Source organism: Alligator sinensis, unplaced genomic scaffold, assembly GCF_000455745.1.
Source record: "Alligator sinensis unplaced genomic scaffold, ASM45574v1 scaffold666_1, whole genome shotgun sequence".
Classification (NCBI taxonomy): Eukaryota; Metazoa; Chordata; order Crocodylia; family Alligatoridae; genus Alligator; species Alligator sinensis.
In genome coordinates this window covers 360057-376281 of record NW_005842216.1, presented here as the reverse complement: position 1 = coordinate 376281, position 16225 = coordinate 360057, and the positions used below count along the sequence as shown (strand labels likewise).

At 43.5% G+C, this 16225-nt stretch overlaps 1 protein-coding gene across 1 annotated transcript in view; it reads left to right on the top strand.

Annotated features, from left to right (window-relative positions):
- The window catches only part of LOC102367873 (connector enhancer of kinase suppressor of ras 2-like), a 703948-nt gene that overhangs the window by 372914 nt on the left and 314809 nt on the right, over positions 1-16225 (top strand). The gene's annotated exons all lie outside the window — the stretch shown is intronic.

The following is a 16225-nucleotide window of genomic DNA, read 5'->3' as shown; positions in this document are numbered from 1 at the left end:
TCAGGTTGCTGCCCTCTCAAGTTCCTCTTCCCTGTTCCCTTTTAGAGATGTTGAGATGTTGCTTCAACAAGAGGTTTGCTTCCTGCTAGCCCCAGGGCAGTAGGGGAGTTCCTGCTCGTCTGAAGGGAATGGGGTTGTATAGAGAGTATTTCCATGTTCTGGAAAGGAAAAAAGGGATAGGCCCCTATCTTGGACTCAAGGAAGCTCAGTCCTGTTGTGCACAAGCTCAAGTTCAAGAGAATCACATTAATGTTGTTATACTGTCTAAATAAATGGAAGGGAGGAATGGTTTGGTAGAAATGGTTTGCATCTCTCAACCTTTATGACACTTACTTTCATACTGCTATCAAGACAAAATATCTGAATTTTGGTGGGCCAAGCCATTCCCAGTGTAAGGTTTTCTTGTCAGCTTTTTGGTGGCCTCAATATTGTTTGCATAATAAGTCCTTCCTTGTGATGCTGGTGTCCTATCTCTGGAGGCAAAATGTGCAAACATGATTTGCAAGATAAACCCAGAGATTTTTAATAGGAATTCAACATGGTAAATACTTTCTGACCTATTATGGTCTTTCTGAGTTCTTTGTAACAGAAAAAAAATGTTCTATTATTTTTCTGTAGTTAAAAAACAAGTAAAAACTAAGACCGGTAATTTTCTGAGGAGTGTCTTGGGTCTAAAAAGGTTGAGAACCCCAGCCTCAGAGGTTAGCCAAATCTTATATTCTGAGATTAATTCATATCCTGAGATTTATATTCTGAGATTCATATCCTTTGCTAAATTGAGATATTTCAGTTAATAGCTAATGCCAAACTCACATAGTAGCACAGGATTACTTCACAGTGATCCATGTAGTACAGTACTCTGTTTCTGATAATAGCTAGTATCAGATATTTTAAAGGTAAGTATAAGAAATAGGAAAAACCCTGTAGCTGGCCATAATGGAATAATGATCATTAATAGAAATTCTTTCCCAACCATTCAACCAGAAGTAGGGATATGTCCTGCAAAATAACAGTTTGTATTATTTCCACTAGTAGTGTGGCATGAGCTCTACAAAGCAGTGGTAGAAATGGTTTGAGAAACCAGGCACAAATTTAAATATTTATTAGGTTAACACAACATAAAGCCCAGAAAACTGAGCAACTCTAAAACTACAACCTACATTACAATTAAGTAAGTAATCTTACAATCTAATGGGAGGCCTAGTATGCTGATTGAGGCGATAGAATTTTTTTAATTTATTTATTTATTTATTTATTGTTCTTAGGTACTGACACTTTAGTTACACTCTTCTGTTTTCTAAATTTATATGCATAATTTCATATAACCTGTTTATGTAACTTCATACAAAATCAAATAAGTGACTTATTCACCCCCTGTAAGATTAACCATGTGATTTCAGTATAAATCACATAAGTTGTCATCTGTAACTGGTAAACTGTTCAAACCACATAAAGATTACATTACATTTTAGAACAATATTCTTCATTTAAAGCTGTCATGGGGCATCTGATGTTTATGATCTGACATGGGATGATCTCCAGAGACCCCTTTGCAGCAGGTATTAAATCTTCATGCTATTGAGCTTTCTGTGTCAGTAGATAAGATAAAAAAATATTTATTTACTGGGTGTGTCTATATGTGCCCCCACCTGCACAGTTGTTACTGCACAGTCATTTAGTACTTGCTAAAGCACTAAAACAACCGTTACTGCGCAGTCCTGGCAGCGCATGGGTTGTTTCTGACCCAACTGAGCCATAGCAATGAGCTACTGTGCAGTAGCTTGTTGCTAGTATGTCAGTCAGTGTCATGGTTCATGCCCCATGACACGATGTCTCCATAGTGACAAGCTATGTCACCATAGTTCAGTGACATAGTATCTCATGTAGACACTCCCACTGTGTATCAACAGGGTGCTTGGCACTAGATAAACTAAACAATAACTTTGTTTTGTGTTTATACGCACCTCAGAGTGAAAGATTATTAACAGAAACACAGATTTCCACATAGTTGGTTATATACCCCATTTTCTAAGAATCAAATGTAATGAATTGGATTATCATAATGCCCTTGTCCCTGTTGTGACTATTGGGCCTTTTTTGTAATTCAATATTTTTTTATTCATGATTAAGGAAGAAGTTTATACAGCCATCTGAAAATAATGCAAATACAATATTCTCTTATTTTTTATATTACTACAACATTATTGGAAATTAGTATTATACTTTGGTTGTGAAATAACTTTGAACCTTGCATATGCAGAAAAACAACTTTTTTGTACAGTAAAATCTCCATTATCCAGCATCCCTGGGGTAAAGGGATTGCCTGTTATGTAAAAACTCTGATTATCTGAAATAACCCGGCAGGGAAATTTCTCAGTTTAGCAAAGAATATGAATATGAATAACCCGGCAGGGTTTTCAGATAATGTGGGGCAGGGGGTGTGTGGCAGTGGCTGCTGAAAATAGAGCAGCAACATCATAGGGTGGTGGGTGCAAGCTTTCCCCCACCCCCACCTGCACCCAGCCTGTGGAGTGGAGAGGTGGGGTGGCAGTGGTGACTGTATGCGGAGCAGCAGCAGCACAGGGTACTGGGTAACAGTGGCAGCCGCTGCATGGGGGCTTTCCCCCTCCACCACCCCACGTCCAGTCGGCCAGCCACAAACTCCTGTTAATGGAGTATTCCGGTTGGTTAAATACCAGATAGCAGAGATGTTACTGTATTTCCATTCTCATACAAAAGCAAAAAGGAAGATAAATAGACAATCATAAGAAATATGCCTACCATCTTTCGCTTTATTTATTAAATCACCACTCTGTGAGTGAGTGTCATGTTTTCTGTTTTGTTTGCCAGCAGTGGTTAGGATGATTCATTATGTAGTTTATTTCATAATAGACTGTACTTGAAGAAAGACATGGGTAAATTGGGAAGAGCTCAGAGGAGAGAAACAAAAATTGTTAGAAGTTTAGAAAAATGATATACAAGGCAAGGTTGGAAGAAGTAGGATGGTTTAGTCTGGAAAAGAAAAGACTGAGTGGGATTTGTATCAGTCTTCAAATACAAAAAGAATTGTTATAAAGAGGTTGATGTTCAGTAGGCCTGTGCGAAGCAGCAAGTATTCAGTTTGGATTCGGCCGATTCAGAGGAACAGTGATTTGATTCAGTGATTTGAGTCACTGTCCCAATTCAATTCAGATGACTTGGATCCGGAGATGCGGCCATAAACTAAACAGGCAGCAGTCCTCGTGGACACTAGACATAGCTGCCTCCAGCCCACCGGGGCTGTAAGTCTGTTGTGGTGTGTGGAAGGGGGACGGAACTGGTGTGGTGGGGGCAGATCAACGTCCCTACAGCAAGGGATTGGGGCTGGGGCTGTGACCAGCTGCCCAGCCAGGGCAGGAAGGTGCAGGACTCAGGTAAGGGGGGGGTCCCGCCATTGCACGCTGCCATGCGCCACTGGTCTAGGAGTGCATGGGAGCAAGCGTGTGCCCCCGGATCTGTGCGGGGAGGCTGGGCCAGACTGCACTCCAGGCAGGCAGCAGAAGGCACTAGGAGTGGGGGCTATGCCCTCCTGCTGCTTGTCCAGACAGGGTGGGGGGACACGGGATGCAGGCACGGCAGTGCTGGGAGTGGGCACATAGCAGCGGAAGCCACTCCAGTCTCCCTGTGCCTCCCAGACAAGCCATGGCTTTGCCCCACCATGCCCCCGTTGGGCAAGCAGTGGCAGGGCATGGTGGCGGACACATGCACCCAGATTGGGGAGGGGCCGGCAGCAGGGGCTATGGGGAACTTTAGGGTGGATGCACCCCCCCATAGCCTCCACTCCACTGTGCTCTGTGGGGCAGGCAGAGCCAGGGCTGTGCTGTGGGCTGCAGCTGGTGCTAGCTGCCCAGAGCACAGCCCTGGTTCCACCCACCCCGTAGAGCACAACCCAGTGACAGGTGACTGGGCCTAACCTCCCAGAGTGCAGCCCAGCCCAACCCACCCCATGCAGATCCAGGGGCGCACACCCACTCCCATGCCCTCCCAGACCAGTGGCACATGGTGGCATGCAGTGGTGGAAGTCCCCCTCCCCAAGTCCTGTGTGCCCCTCCGGCTGGGCAGCTTGTCCTAGCCCCAATCCCTCCCTTGCTGTGGGGGTGTTGATTTGCCTCCCCCATGCCCCTTCCCTCCCCTCTCTGCCCACCACAACAGACTTACCAGCTGGTGTCCAGCACCCTTGAGGACTGCTGCCTGTTTAGTCTATGGCTGAATCTCTGAATCAATTCAGATTTCATTAAGAGCTTTTAATGGGTCTCCCGATTCAATTCAGATTTGGATATTTAGCTGCCGAATCGGGTCGAATCTCCTCCAAATTGAATTGGCTACTGAAACTTCATGCAACCCTAATGATCAGCTGTATCCATAGATGTTCTTGCCTTTTGCAGGTAGTTAAAGTAGATAAATTCCTGAGGTCCCTTCCATCTATATTTTACTTATAATATCTTGGATTTGTATTTCAACCATATGATTTGCTGCCAAAAAATTAAATGAAAACTGCGGAATATAACGTCTGATATTTCCATTCACTTGTGGGGACAAAGTGAATCATTTTGGTGTTTTATTATATTTTCTTTTTCTCCCCTTTCACTTTGTATAGATGATGCAACAGTAGTCTTTAGGAGTATTTCGATAAGCCAGGAGAAAAGATTTAAGATAGTATTAATTATAATTATATTAACAATCATAATGAAATCATGTATTTATATAATATTTATTGCATGTTGAGTGGTAATGTATAGGATTAACCTATTCACGTTACCTAAGTCTTCTGTAAGCTGATATGAATGAGCTGGTTCAACAACAGAAGCAGTCAGCAAGTTTCCCCTCTGTGTGTTGTTCCTGAAATTTTTTAATTGCACTGATTGCAATAGTCAAATTATTCTGGAGGATGTTGGTAATTAATAGAACTGTATGAAATTTTTCTGGCTGTTTTGTTTCGATGCTGTCTTGACTCATTTCAAGCTCAAAACAGCAAAATCGAAACAAAACAAAGGGCTTCGAAACAGCCTGAAAATGAAACAGGCCAGTTGAAATGTTTTGAAAGTTTTGAAACATTTCAAGTTTTGAAGCAGCATCCAGGTGGTGGGAGGCAGGGGAGAGTCAGGGCTGTGTTCCAAGCAGCTCTGCAGCCTCATGTGGCTCGGCCCAATGGGGAGTGCAGCCCTGGCTCTCCCTGCCTCCCGCCACTGTGCTGCACTCCATGGGGCTGGCAGAGCCAATGGGAGCACAGCACCAGCTCTGCCCACATCTAGAAGCTGGGCTGTGCTCTGATTAGCTCTACCAGCCTCATGGAGCCCAGCCCGGTGGTGGGAGGTGGGCAGAGCTAGCACTGCACTCTGCCTCCTGCCACTGGGCTGAGTTCCATGGGACTGGAGCCACTAGGAGCTGAGCCTGGTGGAGGGAGGTGGTGCACAACACCGGGGCTGCAGTCTACCTCCATCCACTGGGCTCAGTGCCCAGTGGCTTGCTGCCCAGTGGAGGGAGGTGGCGTGCACTGCTGGTATTGCATGTCACCATGCTCCACTGGGCTCAGCGCCTAGTGGCTTGCTGTCTGGTGGAGGGAGGTGGCATGCGCCACCAGCGCTGCATTCCATTTCCCTCCACCAGACTCAGAGCCGAGCAGCTTGCTACCCGGTGGAGGGAGGTGGAGTGCATTGCTGGTGCTGCATGCCACCCCCTCCACTGGGCTCAGCACGTAGCAGCTTGCTGCCCAGTGGAGGGAGGGGACATGCAACACCAGGGCTGCGCTCCACCTCACTCCACTGAGCTCAGCACCCAGTGGATCCCAGTCCAGTGAAACTAAGCCTAGTTGGGGGAAGTGGACTGTAGCACTGGGGCTTCACTTTGTCTCCTTCCACTGGGCTCAGCTCCCAGTGCTAGTCCCAGGTGGCAGTGGCAGCCTCCCACCCGTACCCCTGGGAGTGCTCTGTTGGACTCCTCTGGGGGTGTGGGCGAAACTTGAAACAGCATCAAAACAGTGAAACTGTTTACATGAAATGAAATGGAATAGTGCTTTCAAAACTAAACTAAATTTGAAATGAAACACTGGTCTGTGGAAACATTGAAACAGAAGTCAAAGCAAAAGAGTGCTGTTTTGCACAGCCCTAGTAATTAAGGAGATTTACTTAAACACTGTATTTGTCAGAATCATCCTGGAAGGAAGCAACAAGCCCAAAAAAACAGAGAAGTAGTGGTATCATGGCCCTGGGAGGAAGCCAAGAGATGGAGATTCTTTTGTGAAAAGTTTTGACAGGAAAGTATATCTGCTTGCAGAAGTTAAAAAAAAATAGCACTTTATTTTAAACTAAGTGCATTCACGTGCTAAGCCCTGCACACACCCAGAAGAGGCAGCACCTTAGTTGGACCTGGATCACCTGACGTGTACAGATTGAGTGCTTTAAGGCAGCTATTTTGGTGCTTTTTCTAATAGTTGATTGAATCAGCTTTAGCTAAAAGCACCAAAAGGCCCTGTTGAAGCAACCTAGCTATACAGATGCTGCAGAGTCAGGTGTAAGCAATGCACTCCTGCTTCTGGTAAAGCACTTTTTGGGGTCTTTTAATGTCTGCAAGCAGCCTGGTGATTAACTGTGTTCAGGGAAACAACTTTACATTTTTATAAGATAAGAAAGGTAATCATTTCTGTAATTACAGTGCATCTGAGCAGACTTGATTAATTGAGCCTGCTGGAGTGTGGTAATTACTGTGCTCCAGCAACCTCCCGCGTCTCATGTATCAGTGTCCCCATGTTTCAAAATGGCGGCAGGGGCACTTGAACTAAAGCTCATCGAATGAGCTTTAGTTCAAGTACCCCCACCACCATTTTGAAGATTGGAGATGCTGATTAAAACTATATGGTTGTGACGGGCTATCTGGCAGTGACTTAGCCCAGGGGTTTTGAAAGGATAAAAGATGATTGGAGGACTTGGGATTCCCTTTCCCCACCAATCAGGCTCCAGAGATTCACCCTCCATGTCCCCTAGCAGTTTGACACACTATCGGCACTGTTGGCTGTATGGTAGTGTTTCTACCTGTCACATGGGCGGTCGAAGTTCAAGTTCTGGCTGGGGTGAGTGAAGTAGAAGGGAGAAACACGTGTTGCAGTGGAAAGGGGTCATTGTGTTTTCCCCATTCTCCTCCTCCAGGTAACTAGGCCCTATATTCCTTGTTATCTGACATTTTGTATTTTGTGCCTTTTATATTGCACCAACCAGTATTATCTGTTCTGCTGTTTGTGTTTTATATTTTGTTAACCCTGTCTTTTGTCAATTGGATGAATATATCTACGACTGTAAGTGTCTAACCTTTATTGAATCCTGCCCCTTTGGGGCATTGTAGTGTCCCCTATGCCCCCTGGTTTATAGTGGTTATGTTCCCAGTACTGTTCTCTCATTAAAAGGTATATGGTTAAGTTCCCATTGGTGGTCTGGCTGTGCTCTATAGGGGAAGGAGAGTCCCTACACCTCCCACAGTGCTTGTGAACTTGCTTTGATCTCTTCAATTGGAGAGGGGGTACCTCTTGGAGTACCACCCAGGTTACACGGTAATGAATTTTCCCATTATTGCAACAAAATTCTCTTTACTCTGCCACCCCGACAGTTTTTTTCTAGGAAAAGAATGTGAAAATGAATGAAAACACTGAAGGATATGACTAGCAAGGGAGTGAAACTGTTTCTGAAAACCAGATGCCTTCACCAAAGCAGCTGTTATTGGGGGTGGGAACCTCCTAACCATTTGTGACTCACTAGCAAGAATAAGTAGATGAATCAACAAGAGCTGTATGGAAGGATGTCAGTTACTTTAGGGCACAGACAGAACAGCAGCTCTCCGCTGTAACTCATAACACTTTGCAGGTAGCGTTCTGAGTTACAACGATCCCCCAAACCAAGCAGAAGTTCACTGTTGGGCCCAGGGGTGAGGGAGGGTTGGTCAACCCAGCTGCTAGCTACAGAGCCTGCAACCATTTTCCCCTAGCAATGCTCCCTCCTCCCTCCTAGCCTCAGAGCTATTTTCAGAATGGGAGTGGGGAAAAGGAGCAGAGGGAGCTGTTCTAGGGGTTCCCCAGCTTGCATTGAAGGGTGAGAAGGGGGGGTGGAAGGGGGCCTCCAATCTACCCGCTCTATCCTCCAGCATTGACTGGGAAAACCTCAGACTGAACTCCCTCCACCCCCATTCTGAAAACAGCTCCAAGGCTGGGAGGCAGTGCAAACACAAGTTACTGAAGTTTGAAATGTCTTCTTCTGAGCCCTCATGCAATGAGGGTTCAGATTTTTGTGGGATCAAGTCCTTTAAAGCACTTTGCAGCTGTTCACTTCTGTTTGGTCACAGCTGTAAAGTGCTTTCAGGGGACAGATCAGACAAATATTGTCATTTCTTTCTGCACCTTGAGTTAACAGAACATTTCTGTTGGGCTGAGGATATATACAAGACCTAGAAGAACCTTAGGGGAAACAATGACATGAATTGATTGACTGACAGTTCTGAAGACAGATGTGTTACCTGCCCCTACCAAGCCTAAATTTTTACCACCTGGATTACAAACAGTCAGAAAAATTACAGAAACTTTCTCATTTTTACTTGTTTATTGGAGCTGTAGGTCCAGCTTAAATATTCTAGTGAGTGCAGTTTCTACTTTTAAACCCTATTTCACAATCCAGCACTTGCACTCTCATTCAGCTGTTGATTAGCCTGTTGTAGAGTATGGGATTATAGGAAATGTATTTTTAAGTATATTTTAATTTTAAGTTTTCACATATATTTTGTGTGCATATAGGTTATGTTCTTAATCCTGAAAATAACTCTTCCCACGCAGACCAGTTTACCTGTGCAAAACCCTCTGAAAGAAAAAGAGAGACCCTAGGAAACATTTAGCTATCTTCCATGAGTTGTGTAGATACAATGGTGACATTAACCATAGATTTCTAATAAATAGAATTTGAGTTTTGGTTTAGGTTTACTGTAGACGTAAAAACCATTATTGTCTTTAAATACCAAAGTCAAAGTAAAGACCAACAAAGTGATTCAGCTGGGTCGTTTTATGTACATCATTCTCTGTTGTTTAATGTTCCTGCATTGTTTCTGGGGGAAGATCTTTTAAACAGAGGTTGATACCTATCCACAGAGAAGAAAAGTTTGGTATATAGTTAGCTGGGAGTGGGGATGAGGGAAAACATATACAATGGATCAATTTATGCAATTTATACAGAAACTCAGCATTAGTTTTTGCTAAATTCATTTGAACCTTTAGCTTTGAAATGTATTATTTAGAGCTTTTCAAAGGATTTGCTTTTACTGTACAGAAAATAGTCCTGCTGCATTAAGCTATTATTATGCTGGCATAGAATCAGAGGACTGGGGAGGAGAACCTCAAGGGTCATCCAGTCCAGTCCCCTGACAGATTCAGGATGCATTGTTTCTAAACTATCCAGGACAAATGCCTATTCAGCCTGTTCTTGGAAGCCTCTAGTGAAGGAGATTCTGTAACTTCCCTAATGGTTTATGGGTTTTACAATTAGAAAGGTGGAGGTTTTATTTATTTATTTTAAAGACATTTCATCTAAATCTCATTTTGTTGTTGTTTTCCCTCTCTTTTATGGCAAACTTTCAAATACTTAAAAGTGCTGCCATGTTCCCCTGCTCCCCATAATATTCTTTTTCCCAAACTAAGCACTGTTTTCCTTGTATAACTTGTATTCCAACCATTTTATCATCTCTGTTGCTCACCTCTAGATTCTCTACATCCTTCTTAAAATGTAGTGTCCATTACTACACACACTACTCCAGCAGAGGCCTAACCACCTCCAAGTAATCTTTACCATCTCCTGTGCCCTGCATACAATCCTTTTGTTAATGTGGTACAAAATTGCATTTGCTTTATTTGCAACAGCTTCACCTTTGTTGAGTTTGTTGTCTGTAACAACTCCCAAATACTACTACCTAGCCTATTATTCCCCATACTTTGCTTATGCATTTTTCTTCCTTAGATAGAGCATCCTCCATTTTGTCCTTGTTGAAGCTCATTCTTTTTAATCCAGTTTTCTAAGTTACTAAGATTCTTTTGAATTCTCAGCATATCCTCTAGAGAGCTTGTTACTCCTCCAGTTTTATCTCTTCTGGAAACTTGATCAATAAGTTCTTGGATGCAAGGAAGTCAGCGGCAGCAGGGAGCAGGGGAGCGAGTGGCCAGATGTGAAGCCGGAGGCAGCATGGAGTCACTGCGGCCACTCTGCCCAGTTCCACAGGGCCCCCCAAAGCATGGGGCCCAGGGCGAAGCCCCCTCTCCCCCCCCCCCCCCCCCCCCGCTCCCTAGGGACAGCCCTGCCTACATCTAAGTTAAAAAAAAAAAGGTCCTTGTGAGCATAATGGTCCATGGGGCTAATACAGTTAAAGTATACCAGTTCAGTAATGGCTATGCCTTGCACTTCCTTGTTGGATAGAAGGCAACTTGATGTATTGTATCCCCTTTTGGGCCACACACTTCTAGAAATATGTGGACAAATTAGAATCTAGTGGAGAGTGACAAAAATCATTGGATCCTGGGAAATGTGACTTAAGAGGTAAGGCTGAAAAGTAGGATTATTTAGTCTGAAGAAGAGTTGACTGAGGGGGGATTTGATAACAATCTTCAAATAACTGAAGTGTACTTATAAAGAGAATGAAGATAGATTATTCTCTGTTCTTGTAGGGGATATGACTAGAAGCAATAGCTTCAAAATGCAGCATAAACATTTTAAATTGGAGATTAGGCCAAATTTTCTCACTATAAGGATGATTAAGCATTGGAACAGGCTATGTGGAGAGGTTGTAGAATCTCTATTTCTGGAAATTTTCAAGACTAGGTTAGACAGACATTTGACTGGGATGGTTTAGTTGCAAATAATCCTGTGTTGAACAAGGAGCTGGGCTAAATGACATTTTGAGGTCTTTTTACATCCCTGCTTTCCTATTATCCTACAACATCAGAGCTAAATACAGACAGTAAAAAAGCATGAGGCTAAACCAATTCAATCTTCACAGGTTTGAATTCTAAGCTGAATAGATTGAACCAATAAGCAAATAAACAGACATTTACTTTTAATTCTGGAAATGCAGCCACATGCCAGAAGCCAGGGGGTGCTAGAGCATGCCTCCCTGCTTGGCTGGAGCAGACAGCTTAGGTCAAGGCTAGCCTGCCCACCCTGCAAGGGTGGGTTGCAGGGGAGGTTCAAAGCATCCTGGGATACTGGGGGACTGTAAGTTAACTTGAATCTGGAGTGTATCTGGGACAGAAGTTCAATAAACTGATTTAACCTAAATCAGTTAAGTTTGATACTACATCCATCCAGGTTTATCTTAAACCTGTTTCAGCCATTTTTTAAGCATTTTTGTGCATGGAATTTCTGTTGTGTTACAATTTGAACCAGTTTCCAATCACTTATACCAGTTTATGTGTAATTTCTGTCCCTAGCTCAGAAGACTGAGGTTGAAAGTAAAGCAAAAACAATTATTTAGGTTTTGTTTGGTCATAACAAGCCCAGATGGCTTTTCATTTTTTTAAAAAAGAGCCAATTAGCTAGACTTTCTATAAGAGAACTATCTGCAATTTAGGGACAAGAAATTCATGCCCCAGCTTATAGGCAGAACTCTTAGGTAACTTTCCCATCATCCACGATAGCCACTATCTCAGATCCTGGTGAGAAACAGGGACCCAAATCCCTATGGACTATCTACATAATTCTGGACATAGTACCCCTTCTCTGCTTCCTTGCTTTATGTTTTTCATGCCATGTGGCATATGAAACCTACAAGGAAGCATCTCCACCCCACCGTCCTATTCCAAATGTGTTCATTTGTTTCTCTGTTAACTTCATTTGTGTCTCTTTGAGTCTTCCCCTTTTCCTTCTCCCAGTTAGTTTCCAAAATATCACTTGTTCAGGGATTTATTCATCCCCCATTCTTAATATGTAACCTATCCACCTCCATTTATGTTCTTGTTTTCCATAATTTTTGTTTTCTCTCTTGGTCCCCTCTTCTGCTTGTCTTTCTGATATCTTTTATGGTTAGAAAATTTGCAGGATTCTTTTATGGCTACCACATATAAAATATTTATCTACTTCCCATGACTCTCTTCATTTTCCAGCTTCTGTCACTATATAGCAGTAAGGCTTTTACATGGCTTTTGAAAAGTTTGATTTTTGTTCCAAGGCTATATTCCTTTGACCTTTTCAATATAGTCTGGTTGCATAAATGCTGTTCTTCCTTTCTGTATATGATTCTCTATATCCTTGTCTCCTTGTCCTATTACATTGATTTTGAATGCCAGGCACACACATTTATCTATCTCTTCTAACAGGTGTTTCATTTTCTTCTCATTGAGTACCGTACATTTTACATTTGTGCTCAGTGTGTTTTTGTTTACACGTGTGCTTTCTTGTTGGAAAGAAGGCAGATATAATCAGCAAATGGATGTTGTCCCAGTTCAGTTTTTGTTGTTTATTTTATGCTTGTATTTTGCTGCCCTTTAGCGGTTTTGTTCATTACTCAGTTTATTTCTAAGAAAACAGCAGAGGTGAAAGCATGCATCTGTTTGAGTCCTGGTATTACTTCAAGGTGCTAATAACATCAATGGTTACAATACAAGGGAAGCCTTAATGTCTACTATTTCGATGGAAATTTTATAGCTGTGTAATATTTTCCACAGTGCTTCCCAGTATACAGAATAAATATTCTTTCCAAAATCCTCAAAGTCCAGGAATAACATGGAGTCCATTTTAAGTTTAGTTTGACTATGTTTTCAATATTAAAATTGAATCTCTGTATCCTTTCCCCCACCTGAATCCAGACTGTTCTTTTCTAAACACAGTGTCTAGAATATCTTGCATCTTGTTCAACAGGATTTTATAGAATATTTTATCTGCTATGACAAGTAATGTAACACCTCTCCAGTTCTTAGATTCCATGAAATCTCCTTTCGTAAGCAGTTTTTTTCAGCAGGACTTTCATTCATTTATTATTGCTTCCTGTTCCCAGATCTAATTGCATAGTCAATAGAAAATTCAGATGAGACTTGGGTGTCTGCTTTATCTAGTTCTCTATTTTAGAGCTTTTCTCTTTTTTATTACCTTATATGCCTTTGCAGTGTCTTTTGCATTGATCAGGTCTCTTTTTTACAGGTAGGTCTTCTTCAGCTGCTGCTGTATCTCTGGGTTTTTGTTTCACTATGGCCAAAGACCTCTTTAAAATGTTCACCATCCACCTTTTCCAGACACCAGCACACCCAGCCGCTCTCCTGCCACCTGCCTGCACTGCCCCAGGGGCAAGCCAGCCTATTCCTGAGAGGTTCCAGGCAGCAGGAAAGCAGCAGGGATGGTGTATGGTGCAGTAGAAGTGCCAGCAAGCTCAGGGGAGAGTCGGATATGGTGGGTGCTGCCTCTGAGCTGGGGCAGCTAGCTGTCCACCCGGGTGGACCTGGGTGATGCCACCATTGCAAAGGGAAGGACAACTCCCCACAACTCAGGGGCTGCTCAGCTTGCTGGCAGCTTACCTGCCAGCTGCAGAAGAGGCAGGCAGGCTCTATGAAAAAGAAAAAAAAGGATCGGGCCCCTTTCCTCTTCTGTCTTCAGCCTGCCTGTCCTGCGGCCAGGGTGCAAGCTGCCATATAAAGGCTGCAAGATTACAGCTAGTTATGTTGCAAACTAAACTACGTGTGGATGTGATTTAGTTTGCAACATAACAAACTCATTTAAATCACAAAAAACTCTGTACATGTAAAGTGTGACACAAATAAATCATGTGTACAAGTGCCCTTTGTTCTGGTGTTTTAACACTCTTCTTTCTTCTGCTGTCTTCCATGTTTTGTCAGATATCCATTCTTTTCTGGTTTTGTTTTGTATTATTAGTATTTCCTTTGCAGTGTCAGCATATATCAAGCTTATCTTTTGGTTCTATGTTATCAATGTCTTCTTTTTCTAGGGCAGCAAATCTGTTTCTAATTTCTGTGTAGAAGGTATACCATACCAAGCATGCCACTGAGCTTTTAAATTTGTCAGTGTCTAATTTTTTCCTGCTTCCTTGGAATATTTTTTCTTTTATTTGAACCTAACCTGTTTGTTATAATATGATGTGTTCTAACAAACAGCACCTCTCTAAGTTGCGTTGAAATACCTCTCTACCTTAGTCCATGAAGCTCATCTCCATTGTGTAGTGTTGCTATAGATTGCCCCCAATGGCCTTCTGTTCAGCCCCACATTCCCTATATACTTTTCTGTCTTAATGTGCTGGATGAAATCTAAATCTACATGCCACACAATCAGGACAACCGTGGGACAATCACACCCACAACAAAGTAGATGTCTTTTTACAGACTGGATTCTTAAATCTGAAAAAGTGTTGAAGGAATAGATGTTCTGTCTTGACAACAAACTTCCTCCCTTTCAGTAACAGTGAAACTGGTCCACAGATTTAATCACTCCCAGCAGTTCTTAGGCAGTACAATATTTTTTTCTTCAAAGAACTTAAAAATGTATAATAAAGTAGCACAATCTCAGGCCCATAATATTATTGTGTCACTTTTGTTTTACAATCCATTAGTATGATCAGCTATCTCTAATATGAAAGAGGTTTTGAAATGTGTGGGCCAAGACATGAGCAGTCAGAAGAGCCTTTTTCAGCTCTGCAAATGCACTCTCCTGACTACTGAAGCAGTTTGTTTTTCTTGCCCAATGTATGCAGCAGTTTTGCAGTATTGGCAAATCTAAAATTTAACTATGTAATAGGAGCAGAGTCCTATAAAACTCTGCACATACTCTTCTCAAATATTTGGGGACTTATTGAGCTCTATTCAGCTTCAGTGTACTTTTTAATCATCTTTTTGTATATCAAACAGCTTTAATAGACAACAAGATATTCTTTTGTGCCAAGGTAGAGTCTAAGTATAACAAACTGTCTAAAAGAGGAATAGCATTTAATTTCCTTGAGCAGAGACAGCTAGTTAACCATGTTAGGCTGAAGTTAGGCAAAAGGCAGGAGAGGTACTAGGCCTGTGCGAAACGACTAGTATTCGCTTCGGATTCTGATTAGGCTGATTCAGGGGACAGCGATTTGATCTGGTGATTCAAATTACTGTCCTGAATCAACTTGGGTGAATCTGATTTGGAGATTTGGCCGCCACCAAATAGGCCAAATTTCTGAATCAATCAGGCCCCATCCCCTGCCCACTCTCCCAGCCCCATCAATGGCTGCACTTCTCACCCCCAGCATCCCGGCTCTTTAAAAAAAAAAAGCTCCATACTCACCAGTTCCTACCAGGTGTGGGGAGGTGATCCTTGCTGCCCCGCACTGCCCCATGCTGCATGGGGGGATCTGCCATGAGCCCCCAGGGCCCCTGCTGCTGCTGCACCATCTGATGAGTGTGGGGCTTTTTTCTTTTTTTTTTTTTAAGAGCCAGACACTGGGGTTCAGTGGGGCAGCCATTGATGGGGCTGGGAGAGTGGGTGGGGGATGCGGCCTTATGGCAGATGGGCCTAATCTCCTCTGAATCAAATCAGCACCCGAAGCTTTGCACAGACCTAAGAGGTACCTTATAGACTGGGGTGGGCAAAATGGTGGATCCAGCCAGCAGCCAGACTCCTTTTCCCAGAAGCCCCTGCCCTCATGTCTGGGGCCAGTCTCCATGGAGATCCCAGCTGAAGCTGTGCTGTGATAGCACAAAGTTGGAGTTGCCATGGACACTGGCCCCAGCCATGCTGGCAGGGCATGCAGCAGGACTGGGGGCTGCTCCGGAGCTGCTGGGATCTTGCAGTGGGGGCAGCTTGGTTGGGGCAGGAAAAGTCTGATGCGTGGCTGGATCCAGCCCATGGGCCAGACTTTGTCCTCCCCTATTGTAGACTAAGTAAATAAGATACCGATAGCCTAAGTACAGACAGTCAAAAACACATTTAAAAAGCACCTCTTGGGAGGCTACCAAAGTGGCCCCTCTCCACAGCGCACCCTGCCAGGTGGAGACTGGCAGCAGCACCTTGGTGTGGGGGAGAGGGAAAAGGAAGCTCCCATGCCAAATGCGCAAACCAGCAACCTGAGGGTGGCCCCATATGGCTGGGGGGCTCCCTCCCTCCCCACCCTCTTGACAGATGCATTGAGAAGCTGCAGCATGGGAAGCTGGCCAGCCTAGCTTTTTGCCATGTCAGGAACCGGGGGTTGGGGAAGGGAGCCC